Source organism: Prinia subflava, chromosome 17 (assembly GCF_021018805.1).
Source record: "Prinia subflava isolate CZ2003 ecotype Zambia chromosome 17, Cam_Psub_1.2, whole genome shotgun sequence".
NCBI classification, from domain to species: domain Eukaryota; kingdom Metazoa; phylum Chordata; class Aves; order Passeriformes; family Cisticolidae; genus Prinia; species Prinia subflava.
This window is the reverse complement of record NC_086263.1, coordinates 10,708,664-10,722,328: the sequence shown is the minus strand read 5'-3', so window position 1 is coordinate 10,722,328 and position 13,665 is coordinate 10,708,664.

The window sequence follows — 13,665 nt, the reverse complement described above, 5'->3', positions numbered from 1 at the left end:
TTGCTCAAAAGTGCTGCCTGTTCTTCATTGTCAGAGTAGTGAGGATGACCCTGCTGTATCATAATTAAAATGGATTTTGCATCACGTACATGTAGACGATAGTGGGAAAAAATAATCTTCCCCCTTTTCAGAATGGTTCCTGAAACTCTGCAATGTCTTTGACCTGCAGGATCTACAAATGGAAAGAACTGTTGAAGATCTGAGTACGAGACTGTTCCTGCTGCCAGAGGCTGTATTTGTACCATGTATTTATATGTGTATGTATTTATATAAGCCTGGTGCTCGGAAAGGACTGGAGCCGTGTGTGTTCTTAATTAGATTTGGAGGTCTGTTAATGCAGAATCCACCCAGATTCTTGTTAACCAGGGGAGGACCCAGGGCCATGGGGTCTGTCCAGTGCCACTCACACGTCAGAGAGGTCAAGGAGCTGGTGCTGCCCTGGCCAGAGGCTGACCAGGGCTGTCCCTGGGCAGGTGCTGCTCTGTGTGTTGGACGAGTGCTTGTCCTCCTGTCCCATCATCTGCATCACCCTCACTGCAGCCCCAAGGGCACTTCTCTGAGTACACAGCGCAGACAGGCAGCTGTCTGTTGCCTCCAGGATTAGATCCTGGGATTAGGTCTCTGATGGGCCATGCCATATAATTAAAATAGTCCTGGAAGAGGAGAGAGGTAATGTGCCACCCATACACAGCTGAACGCTGGGGGGTTGTGCTTGCTCACAGACCCACTGCAGCTGAAAGCAAATCTCTCCACTAACATAATCTACAATAGCAATTTCCACCTAAGCATCTCCAGCACGTGGTTATATTCATGAGTCTGCAGTGTCCTGAGAGGTAACACTGCCTTTGCCCCCAATTCCAAAAGAGCAGAAAGGGTAAGTGGTTCACTCAAGGTTAGATGGGAGTCACTGGAGATGGTGCTGCACTCTCCTGCCTTCAAAGGAATTTGCTGTGGTGACCAAAGCAAACAGCCCCTGCTGTGACCACGCCGGACTGCGGCGTGTCATTCGCACTTTGTATCTGAGATGCTGTGTCTGGGTAGGTATCGCTGTCCTTGTGAACCAACTTTTAGTTCTGGAGCGTGGGTGAACGCTTGTCATCATGCCAGGATGACACAAAGTCTAGAAATTATGATGGCAATTCAGGTCATGGGATAAAGGGGGAAAAATGCTGTCTCAGAAGTGTCCCCGTCTGGTGTCACTGCTGGCGATTATTTCAGATGCGGGACAGGACTGTGGCAAAGATCAGGTTGTAGCTGATATGAATCATGCCTTGAAATAACACTTTCCTTCTTACATTGTGAAAATTACAGCAGTATGGGAAGTGAGGGAAAATGGGATTTCCCTGGAGGTTAAAGATTTTCCTTTAATCAGCTTTCATAATGTTAATTAAACCTTTGGAACAATGGCTGAGTTCTGGGATCCGCCCGCTCTTGCATAACGATCTCACAATGCCGATTTCACTTTCATGTCTATTTGCCAGCATGATTCCAAGTGAGAGCTGAGCAAGATCTCTGCACCAAGGAGCTCCTTGGGGCTTTGGGAGAACTCACCTCCCTCTCTTACCTCTCCTGGGGAGAGAAGACTCCAGCTCTCCCCTCCCAAGGAGGAGCAGCCTAGCGGGATCAAAGCACTTTGTCTGTCATCATCACCCCATCTGCAAATGGGGCTAATAAAAACTTACTGGTATTTTGAGGCTGGTGCATATAAATATATACCCACCCATATGGAGGAAAGGGTGTGTTTATAGAGATCAGTACATGGATACATCTATTCCGGGTAGGTAAGATGGATTACAGAGCCACTTGTTCCCTGAATTTTTCACTCGTTCTGTAGCGTAGTTGCTATGTGCCCATGGGAGCCATCAGCCCTGGTCCTTTCAGCAATGGGCTTAATATAACCTAGTCTGACAACACAGAGCTCTGGGGAAGAGAAAATTTGGGGAAGGGTTCACAGGCAGGGTGTGACACTGATCACCCCAGGGACCACACACCATGGGAATGGGAGCTGGGCACATCTCCTGGGCCTGGTGGTGCCAGGCTGGGAGGTCTCTCCTGGTGGTCTGAGATGTGTTGGTGAGCCCCAGAGCTGGCCTAGTGATGTCTCAGAGCAGCCACACAGGTGCAGAGGGTACACACACATCCAGAGCCACAGCCTGGCCACTTTGTTCTTCAGGCTAGAAAGGACTTGCTTCAAAAATAAGGCATGAAAACACACAAATGTCAGACACTATCAGAAAAAAAAAGGAACTTACTATATTTTAGGTCAAGAGTTATCTAGCTCAAGATTTTTAAATATGTGCAAAATGCAATTTGTGCAGGAGGGCCATTAATCAGCCTCTGGAAGAGCTGCCTTTTTTTAAGCTGAAAAGATGAAAACAAAAAGCGGGGAGTGCAGGGGCAGCTCCATTTTCCCATTGTACAGAGCAGGAGGGCACCTCTATCCGTGCAGGCTCCTGCTTCCCTGGCAACATGTTCACATCTCTGCAAAAGCTGTTTAAATACGCCGAGCCACGCAAACTGCACGGCACTTTCCCTGTTGACACACGCCTTTGTCTGCTCAGAGGAGGTGCTCTGTAAACACCGCTGCTGGACGGGTTTTATGTGACTTATTCCTGATTCATTGGTTCTAAATTAGTAGCCCCGAGGCACATACCTTTCATACAGGCAGGGAAGGGATTGCCTCTTCTCCCCACCTCTGGAAACTTTGACCTGCTGGGATCACAAACTGTAGGAAATCTCGGAGGCGAGGTCCCAGGCACCGCCAGCAGTAAAACCCGGGAGTAAACAGATTAGATGTGCTTGAAAGACATTTCAAGGGAGCTTGGGCTATCTGCCTCAGCTTCCTTACACCACAAGTAAGATTATTTCAAGGCTGATTTTGATGGCATGATGGTTTCTTCCTTAATACAGGAATCGGCTGTGTAATTTCTATATATGTACATATTTATCTTATTTTCCTCTTTGGCAGTGAGGAATTGAAACTCCTTCTCCACACCCCTTTGATTAGCACAGGAGTGGCAGGAGGGATTTTTCCTCTCTTAGTCATTCTGGGCAACCTTTGAGCCCAGGTTTTCCACCCTGTTCCCATTAGGAAGCTGCAGAGGCCACGCGAGTGAGTTCCTGGCCAGCTGGGAGCTGTCAGTGCCTTCAAAGCCCTGGCCAGCCCTTCTGTGATAAATCCATGGCGAGGTGTGTAATGCACATGGTATCAGCCCCGTATCCCACACAGTTCCTGTCCCAGCTGGGATGAAAGCTTTGTTTGAAAACTGGAGTACAAAAGGGGAAAATCTATTTCTTGGATTTTTGAGTCAGTTGATGGAGCAGGCAAGAGTAGTAGGGTTGGGTCTTGCTTGGTTTTAAGCAAGGGCTGCTGGTTGTAGGTTTTACCAGCCTCTCACAGGAGTGAGGTGAGAAAGCCCTAAAAGCTGAGCTGGTCCCTCCCAAATCCTCCCTTGCAGATGGCAAAGTACATTGTTGATTTACACAAAAAAGAAATGCAGAATCCTCTCTAGACATTTTGGGCTGAGACAAATGAAGATCTTGTTTTTGTTTTGTGATTCTGGCTTTGGCATCACCTTTCCAGTTCCCTTTTGTTTGGTCTCTCAGTGATTCATCTCTCCATTTCACTTCTCTTTTGTTTGCTCCATAATTGCTGGCTTAACCTGGAGGCATGAGGCTTCCTTGTGGAAACATCACCAGGCTGTCAGTCAGCCGTGGAGAGGTGGTACAGCTGGTACAGTCCTTCCTCCCTCTCAGGAGTGAGTGAATCATCCCTTGAATATGCAATATCATCCAGGACAGGAGCCAGGATTCTCAACAGGCACATGAATTCCAGCATCTCTGGAAACATTATTTCCACTTTTTGGGCAGACTAAGAGACCGTAAGTCAATAAGCAAGCTGTGGCATTTGCAATCTCTTGTAGTTTTATTTAAAGTGACTGCCTGTGCTCGAAATGCTTGTGTGGGTATTAAAAACACAAAGAGAAAAGCGTGTATCCTTGATCTGATACTGCCCAAGGCAGCTTCAGGCTATGGCCCATTTAATGCCATTGAGCAGTCCATTGAACAGTTAAGAACCCACCAGAAACAGTAACTGCCTGCTTTCCTCCTGAACACTCACATGAACCAACACATCCCAAACCCTCTCTGTGGCTGGCCTCTGGATTTCTCCCTTGGAACTCTGTCCATGCTGGCTCTTGGTCCTGCAGGGAGTTGTTTCCCACTGCCCTCACACAGGAGCAGTGAAAGGCACGTGGGCTCCTTCCCTCAGCTGGGATCTTGATCAAAAGTGTCTCCCCTCCAAGGAAAAGACCAATTTCCCATGTTTTCCTGGGCTGTTGGTGGCATGTAGCCAGAGGATCAGGGAATATTCACTGCATCAGCAGGTAGTCCATGACACAGCATTTCACAACATCAAATGGTTTTCCTGAGCCCTCGTGTGCTGTGCTCATGAATCCAATAAAACTGCCCTGGAGTGAACATACAATGAGATTTCACTGCTGACTGTGTGAGTGATGCAGTGGGAAAAGAACCCTGCTCTGAGTGAGCTGGGAAACATTGGTCAGGAGAGCTGTGATTTGGTTTTCTCTACTCTTATTAATACCAGGAGCCAAGACTTTTCCTGCTTCGCTTTTGTGCCGAGGTCATAGCTATGTGTTAACCTTCATCAGTCCTTCTGGTGATAACAGCGAAAGCAAAATACCATTAAAATTATCTTCCTATATGTTTAAACCACTCTGGCACTTTTCCAGGCAGTGTTTGTGCCCCTGTTTATGCCGCAGACCCTGGTGACCCTGGAATACTTTTATTTACGACAGCATAAGCATCATTTCCATGGCAACATGCTTTTCAAGCTGCAGATTGAGGATTGCAATTTCCTGAGCAATAGAAGAAGCAATGGTGGATTTTTCCCCCCTAATCAGCTAGTAGCAACTTTCATGTGCAAAACAACCAGCCACGACAAATCAGTTAAAAGCTACATTATCATCAAGGCAATTTGAAAGCTCAGCATGGTTAGCCTAAAAATAAAAGAGAGTTAGATCCAGTTGTTTAATGGAAATAGAGATGGTGAGATGATATCCTCACTGCTGCTCTGGTAAATTGGCTTCAACGTGCTCTGCAATGCTGCCTAATGAGGAGCAGAGCAGTTCCCTTCACTGCAGTGACACATTATTTACAGGAAGACTGGGACAGTTATAATCCTATATGGCTTCAGACAATGCTTTCCCATATTGGAGGAGATGACAAAGCCTGTTTGAAAACAGTCCAAGCTATCAGCAAAGGAATGTTACTAACAGGGATGTTGGTTAGCAGCTGATGTGAAACTGCACTTGGTCCTCTCTGCCTTCAGAGAGCCCCGGGGTGGAACAGCCCCCTGAGCACACAGAGATGCCAGCACAGCCCTGGGGACAGAAGCACAGAATTGAGATGGGGACACATCACTTGGCAGTTCCACAGCCCTGCTTCCCTCCCCAAAATAAGTCTTCAATGGTATTAAGTGTTGTCACCCCACAAATAGGATCACTGAGGGGCAGAAAGGTGCAGTGACGTGCCCAAGGTTGCCGTGGCTGACAGTCAGAGGTGCTCCCTGGAGTTCAGGACACCATCCTGTCTACCAGGGGCCATGGCCCATCTATCAGAGTAGGGCGTTTGAAGGTTGTCCCCTGTTCAGCCAGCTTGGTGCCCAGCATCACTGGAAGATCAGCACTTTTCACAGCTGCCCTTCTCACCATCTCTCACTGGCAGAAAATTTGCACTAAATATACTGCCTTAAGGAATTCAGAAAAAGGTGAGGACTTTCTTTCTTGCTAGATTGTCCCTGAGAGCAAAGAAATCTCACTTCATACTCTGGCAGGATTTGATGCTGACCAGGCCAAGCCCAGGGAACTGCTATGTACCAGGGTGTATCTCTGTATTATTATCAGTTGTTCATGTCTCTGAGTTCCAAGTTAGACCTTTATGGTGACACTACAGAGGCATCAGAGACAAATTTCCAAGTTACAGTGGAAATAATTCCAGAGAAAATAAATGTAGCTGCTGGTCCCCCCCACCAGAATTATTTGGGGTGACATGTAAATAAATATTAAACCACATTCTGTGATGGTAAAAGTACACTCTACTTGCTAAACCCCATGTTCACACTGATTTGCTTTGGGCTTCCAGTAGTTTTGGGGCAGAACTTCCCCTGGTTAGGAGAGCAGAGGTGCCTCCAGGTTCAGGGGATCCCCACACCTTGTGAGGTACAGCTGGCCATGTTCTCCTGTTGGAAGCTGAGGAGATGATGATTTCAAACACCAGCTTCTCCAAGGCAGGGCCTGGTGAGGTGTTCTGGGGTGGGAGCTGTTGGACCAGCCCGCTGCAGAGCTCAGTGTCAAAAGCTTCCAGGACATCAGGAGCTGCAAGGAGCCCTGGACTAGACAACATTTAAAGGTTCCTTTTGACCCAGAGCATTCTGTGATTCTGTGACTAAAGCCACTGCATCTTGATGTTCAGTGCCAGCCACAGCATCCCAGCACATTCCTCCCTTTGAAGTCAGACTGGATTTGGAGTCCAGGCACCTGGGATAGGAACTCAGGCAGCCACTAAGCATGTTCTGCCCCAGGGAGAGTGCTCACCCTCATGCTGGCTGGTGATGGGGGAGCAGGAAGGGTTTTCAGCCTGCTCTCATGGTTTAGACTTGAACTTGGAACTGTTTGTTTTTGCTACGCCTCCCCTTCCGCCGTAGTTAATAGTCAACTTTGAAACCCAGCTTTATGTCCCGTGTTTGATTTACATTTCAAATGCAGGGCCAGCAGGGCAGGCTGTCTAAATCACTTGTCAGCACAAGGGAAGGAGGTGACACAGTGGGAGGAAAAAGTGAGACCCGGCTCTGGCCCAGTATAAACGTTCAGGCAGCTGGGCAAAGCTGTTACTGGGAGAGTCCCCAGCAAGTGACAAATGCTCACCTTGCTCAAAGGTTGGGGTCTAACCCAGGCACCACACAGGGACCAGCTTCTCTCCTTTGATTTACCCTCCATTTCTCCAGCTCTACAACCCTGTATCCCATTTTCCTTCTCCTCTGCAGCTGTACGTGGAGGTGAGGGCTCAGAAAGACCCAGCAACAGGAGTTTCTTTTGAAACCAAAAATAGCCTGTCACGATTTTACTGTTCTTTTTTGTTGTTGTTGTTGTTGGTCATCAGTCGCAATCCTAAATTTGTCACTGAATTGGCACACAGGAAAACTCTCTAATAGCCAGGTGGAGGGCACAGGGCAGAGCGAGTTCACTGGCCACTCTCAAAAACTGTCTGGCTGGAAATATAATTTTCAGCTGCTCTTTGATGAGAGAACATCAAGGAGCAGAGTGGCTGCACACACCACTGCCAAATGGTTTGCAGGGCCAGTCAATGCCGCATTGACGGAAGGGGAAACATTTGCAACATCGGCCAAAAACGAATCCGAGGGGGTTTAAAGCAATTCCTGTGCAGACTGTTTACTTGGAATGGCACAAATATGAGCAGCCTGTCCTTAGAGACCTCCCCAGGCTTGACCTGATGGATGTGGTGATGCCTAATCCTGCCCTGGTGCTGCTGCCTGGAGTTGTGCTGCGTGTCTCGACATCAGCAGAGCCCTGCTGGCTGCACACACTGCCCTGATGCATTTGTGCAACAGGACAAACTCTTCCTTTCATCTCTTTAAATTAAACACAAGATCCTTGGGCTGCAGAAAGAGCAGCCAGGCCCTCGTGGAGATGGCAGGTGGAGGATCCAGTGTGGAGGCAGAGCCCAGCACCATCAGAGGCTGCTGAGAGCCTCTCCAGTGAGCCCACATTCACCCCAGCATCCCAAGATTTTGCTGGAAATACCTACCTCTGTTTCTTGCAAGCATGTTAAAAACTACCTGCCAGGTTCAGCTGATGCAAATCCTCATAAATTCGTTCACCAGCCTTATTCTTGGAGAACTGCTGCTTGGTGCTCTGTTTCTTCATAGCTGCAATTTCTCTCAGTTTATTTTAACGTGGTGCCTTGCTCTCAGTTTCACCACACACATCCTCTATATTGCCAAAAAGGCACAGGTGAGCATGAGCTGTGTTACCAGAAATCACATTCCTGTTCCTGTTCCTTGGCTCATTTCTCCCTCATTTCCCTTTGCCTTCCTATTTTAAGACTGCATGCATGACATACCTGTCAGCTAGATCCACTCAAATATTTATCCAGTAATTTAATCAGTGAATTTTATGGTACATTGCTAACTACATTGATGATTTTTCTACTCATTCACGTAGCCTGGGTTGTGGTGTGTTAGGGAACTGGAAGGCTGCAGGTTCATAGGGTTCTGTGAAGTCAGAGAAGTTTATAAACCATGAAAAACTTCTCCTTTTTTCTTGCAGCCCTGACTCCTGTGTGCTGTGCTGAGGGGAAGGGGAAAGCTCCAGAGCCTTGCTGGGACTTGGGCACCAGCGTGGCCCCACATCAGCCTCAGCTGGGCCAACTGCCGGCACATGCCGAGGGAAAAGCAAACAGAGAAGGGGCAGAGTCCACTGAAACTGGCAGTGAGGGATTTCACCTTTAAATTTCAGAGAGATTTCACCTTTACATTTCAGAGCACACCCCCTTTTTTGACTCCCTCCTAATCCCTGCTCATTCAGAAGACAGAAACTAGTCTTTCATGGGGAACTATTCCCCCAAAGAAAGCTCTCAAGCCAATCCCAGCTTCCAGGCTAGAACAGCTTTAGGAGACACACCAGAGCTCTTGAAGCCTTCCATGAGCCCAGGCTGGAGCTCCCCAAAGCCCCCCTGCTCTGTGCCCCAGGGCTGGGTAACCCTGGGCTCTGGGGTTCGGCCACTCAGCCCTTTCCTCACCTCACCAAGGGCCTCCAAGGAAAGGAGGAGTGAGAGCAGCACCCTTTTATAGTGTGAGGAATGGCTCAGCAATACCTTCCCCCGGGGCAAGGTATGCTCCACACACCGCGATTTCAAAAGACGCTAGGAGAAAAAAAAAAAAAAAAAAAAGCAAGCAAAGAAGGAATGAGGAACTAACTCAACACACCCTCTAGGCAGGTTCTGGCTTCCCAGGGAGAATTAGAGTACAAACTTCCAAACTGTGCTTAGGGTGTTATAAACAGCTTTTTCTTTCGCCCCTTCCCCAACCTGAACCCCTGGGGTTTTTTTACAGGGTAATGCTCTACCTTGACAGGATGAGAGAGATGTTGTATATGTGTAGATAGAGATACTTTATCACCCATTTCCATTAATAGCTATTAAGAATAGGGATAGAAATTATAATCTCCCTCTGTTGCATGCTGTGCCCAGTCTCCAGGAATCCTGTTACTTCATGTTTGAAACATCCTTTGGAGGATGGATGGATATGGTCGCCCCCCACTCATTCCTGGCCCTGGAAGCAGCAGCACAGCCAGAGCTCTGCTCACCACAAGCCCTGGATTTGGCTACAGAGCTCCAGGCATTTGCTGCAGGGCTTTGCTGGGCTGGTGTGTTTGATATCTTGCAGGATAGGGTAGGAAGGCAGCGGGGGATTAGGGATTTTATCGTGTTCCCAGGGAAGTTCAGTGCAGAGTTTCGTTGATTTGTGTGGAAAAGAAGCTGACCCTCATGGTTTGCACAGCTGGGAAAGAAGCCTGGGAGATCCCAGTGTCCTGTCCTTTCCTCTAACCATTAGGCTACACTTCTTGGAGAAATATGGGACATGGGGGAATTGACACTGTCTTCCAGCCATGAAGGTTGCTCCAAAAAGAAGCAATATCCTTATATAATAACAAGCATAAATCTATAATAATGACATAATAATGTATATTATCAATGCATCAGAGTAAGTGCCAGGCTGGACACAGTGCCTTTCAGAATACCTTGGCAGTTGTACTAAAAGAGCAGATAAGTGGAGATTGATACAACCTTGTCAGAAGTGTGGATACATTTCCCCCTGTAATACCTGCACTTAGCTGAAATTCCATAGGAGATTGCATTTTACTTGGATATATCTCCTACAGCAGTGGCATGAGGCCTATTAGGAAATAACTTCAAACTCACTGAAATGCAAAGCATTTTCAATACTTCAGCAACCTCAAACAGTTCTGGTTAATTGCTGAAGTGACACTGCCTTCATGTCTTAAACAGCATTAGCTGATTTTAGCTAGAATACCAAAAGATGAAAAAATTTTAGGCTGGAACATCTCTTGTTAAGACTCTTGCAGATGCAGTCAGACTAGGTAGCTCAGCATGCCCTGGTTTTCTCAAAACTCTTTGATAAAATTACAATAATAATTGTAGTATATTAGTTAGTCCTCAGGGATAGCTCCATTTTCCATGCATGTAACCTTTACTGCTTTGGGATGCAAGCTATTTGTCTTGGCAGCCTGAAACAGCCCATAACTTCACCATGATAACCATTTTTAGTTTGGCCTGTAGATGTATTTTTTTTCCTTTTTCAAATCCATCTGTCCTGAGAAGTCAAATTCCTGATTTTATCTCGAACCACCCACCCTCTTCACTTACAAAGGAGACCTTGGAACAAACCCTCATCCTCTTCCTTTGCTTTTTGGTTTTCCCTTGCCCCATTCTCAAAGAGATTCATGTTTCTGTTTCGCTGTGTCTGGGTTAAATACTTCTGTCCCTGGAATTTCTGTACTCTGAGGTTCTGTATTTATTACCTCACAATAACAGCAATAACAGCCAAAACACTTATGTTGAATTTAAAAGTTTTGAGAACAAGAAAAACAACTAAGAAATCATTTTCCTGCCTTAGCAAATCTCTTGATGATGGGTGCATGCATGAGAAAAGAAACCAGCTCTTCCCCCATCCTTTTCTATTTTTTTCAGTGGTAAAACCAGCAAAAACATCTCTGCTAGAAAAATCATTCAGACTTATTGGCAGTGGTTTGCCATTCAGCAGGTTCATTCAGGCTGTTTTCATGGGTGATTCTTTTTTCAGATGTCCAGCATCCAAATATAGCAGATTAGGTTTTTTGGATGTTTTCTGTCTTTGAAAAGAGAAAAAACAGTAATTTTGATGAGGACGGTGGGACTAATGCAAAACGCAGAGCGAGACCCAGTGCCCAGTGAGAGCCTTTAGCTGATTTTCATCTTCACATCACCACAGGGGCAGCTGTGAGGAGCCTGTAACTAATTTATAGCAGAACATGGGACTATTCCAAATTGCCAGAGGTTCAAGTTCAGCCCAAATTTGCACGAGGTGGGAGGGACACGGGTCTGTCTCTGCCCTGTTCTTTCAGTGTGAGCTCCACAGCCTTTGCCCCATGTGCTCTCATCAGCTGCCCAGGTGCAATTAGGCCTGAGCAAACCCAGAAATGAGGGAAAGAAATATGCTGGAGAATTGTCTTAGGAGTGCTGTGAAAGTGGCAGCAATTTGAGAGACACTGGGAAAAACGCCTCTGGTTAAAACATGCACTTCTTCACCAGGATTTTAGGCGTAGGCACAAAATGATGTTGAGTGTTTCTTGCTTCCCACAAAGTGCAAAGCTGTTCCTTTAGGTTCATCCCGAATCCTCTGAGTGACTAATTCCCTGTCAGAGTTAGCAGGGAGAGACACTGGTCTGTTACACAGACTTAGCAGGGATTATTTGGTTTATCACCATCACTTTTCCTACACTCCAGAGCCACTCTTATTCCCAGCCAGATGTTCAGAGGTGGGCCCAGCATCTGGGTGGTGCCTCACCAGACCCTCTGGGTCCTCACTGACAAATACCTGCAAAAGTGCTTTTAATCTCTTTGGTTTGGCTTGTCCCAAAGCCACAGGAATAACCTCACAGGCTGGATTGAGTTACTTGGGCTCCCACCTGGCCATCCCTGCTGGGCAGGGACTTTTTTGGGGTTTGAGCTTCTGTCTCCTTGAAGGGCTCATGTAATCACCCATTTTGCTGACAATCAAGATTGTTCAGCAAACTCTGCTGCCTCTTGGGAACCAATGTGTAGATATTCTTCACTAACATTCAGGGTTTTACCTCTGATTATGAACAGCTGAATATTAAAATAATTAATGTTAATATATTAATATTACTAGATGTTATATTTTATTATCTCAAGATATACATAATAATGAGTTAATGGTAATTTCTAGATAATTAACATCAAGTTTCTTTGTTATGTTCTTTGCCCAGTTGACCACTGTGCAGCTTTAGGTGTGATAAAAGACTTGCAGGATCAAAACTTCTTAATTTTTTTTTAATTGTTATTACTGTTGTTTTCAACATCCCAATCTTAAGAGTATTGGACTGATCTCTCCTGGCAGAGTTGGAAGGTGTCTTGTGTCACTTGAAGGAAGGTTCCTGGGTGAGTACAAACATGCCACATTTATTTAAATCTGTCATTTCCTTTCCCCATGGTTACTCCTAATTCAACACCATAAAGGCTTTGTCTCCTTGATGATGTCAAGGAGAAGTCTTTGTTTCACCCTGCTCTGCCAACCCAGTGACATAACCCAAGCTGCCACATATCTCTTTCCTCACACACAGGTGTCATTCCTCTGGATCTCTCCAGTTCTACTGCTGAAGTGTATCCCATTTATTCCAGTTATCTCGAAATCCTCCCTTCCCCTCCAGCCCAGTCCACCTTTCATCCCAACCATCTGGAAGACTGCTGTTAGCCAATGCTATCTTGGTCTAATTTGCAAGAAATAATTGATTTATTGCTGCTACATACCTTCCCCGATTTTCCTGGACATGGCAGGAATACCAGGCTGTCCTGGTCTTAAAGACCTTCCCATAAATTGCATTCACACACAACATATCTCAAGGATAAGGGGACCTGAGCTCAAAGGAAGCCGCCTCATATCTCAACCCTCTGGAGTTTTGAGAGGTTTATTTTAATAATATCCTGACTTTAGCATATACAATCCACGGTATTTGCCAGGCTTAAAACAGCAGCCACAGGAGGATCCCGCCGTGTGTTTTGCAACCGGTTCTCACATCAGCAGAGCGCTGATCCCGCATGGAATTCACTCCACATTTTATTCATGATCTGAACGAGTTATCGAGGCAGCTCTCTGCCTGGCTGGAGGTACCAGCACAGTGCAGACAGATTTTTTCCCACAGAACTCTCCGAAGCGATACTGTCAGCACGGCTGTAGTTAATGGGCTGAGCCCGTGCAGTCAATCTCTCAGTGCAGGAGAAATAGTTTACAATCTCTGAAACCCTACACTCCTCCCTGCCACGGAGCAGGAAAAAGTAACATCTACCGTCATTCCTTTTGCATGTCGCTGGGTCCAGGGGGAAGGGGAGGCTAATAAGACAATGAGGACATTGAAAACAATATTTTGAGAGGCAGAGCAAGGCAAAAAAAAAAAAAATCAGTAGTCAGCATCTGCAAGCACTCTTTAAGCACAGATAAATGCTGCTTTTAAATTCACATATGTCATGCCCTTCTTACCTTTGCTTTAGGCTTGGTTTAGAAATAACCTGTGATCTTCTTTATATCATTGATATTGCTGAGTGAAGAAGTTAGGACAAAGACTGCTTCATGCAAAGAGGTTTCCCCCAAGTTAAATGCCACTAGGCAGAAAATAACTGACATTTTGGGAAGATAACACAGGGCAGCATTATGTGCTTCAGAGTTCTGTGCTGGAGCCCTGCAGAATGCCTGACAGAGCTGCCACACGCATTCAGGTAAAGGTCATTTGTCCAAAAGTGATTTCTATGAAATAAAATTGCCTGTTTGAC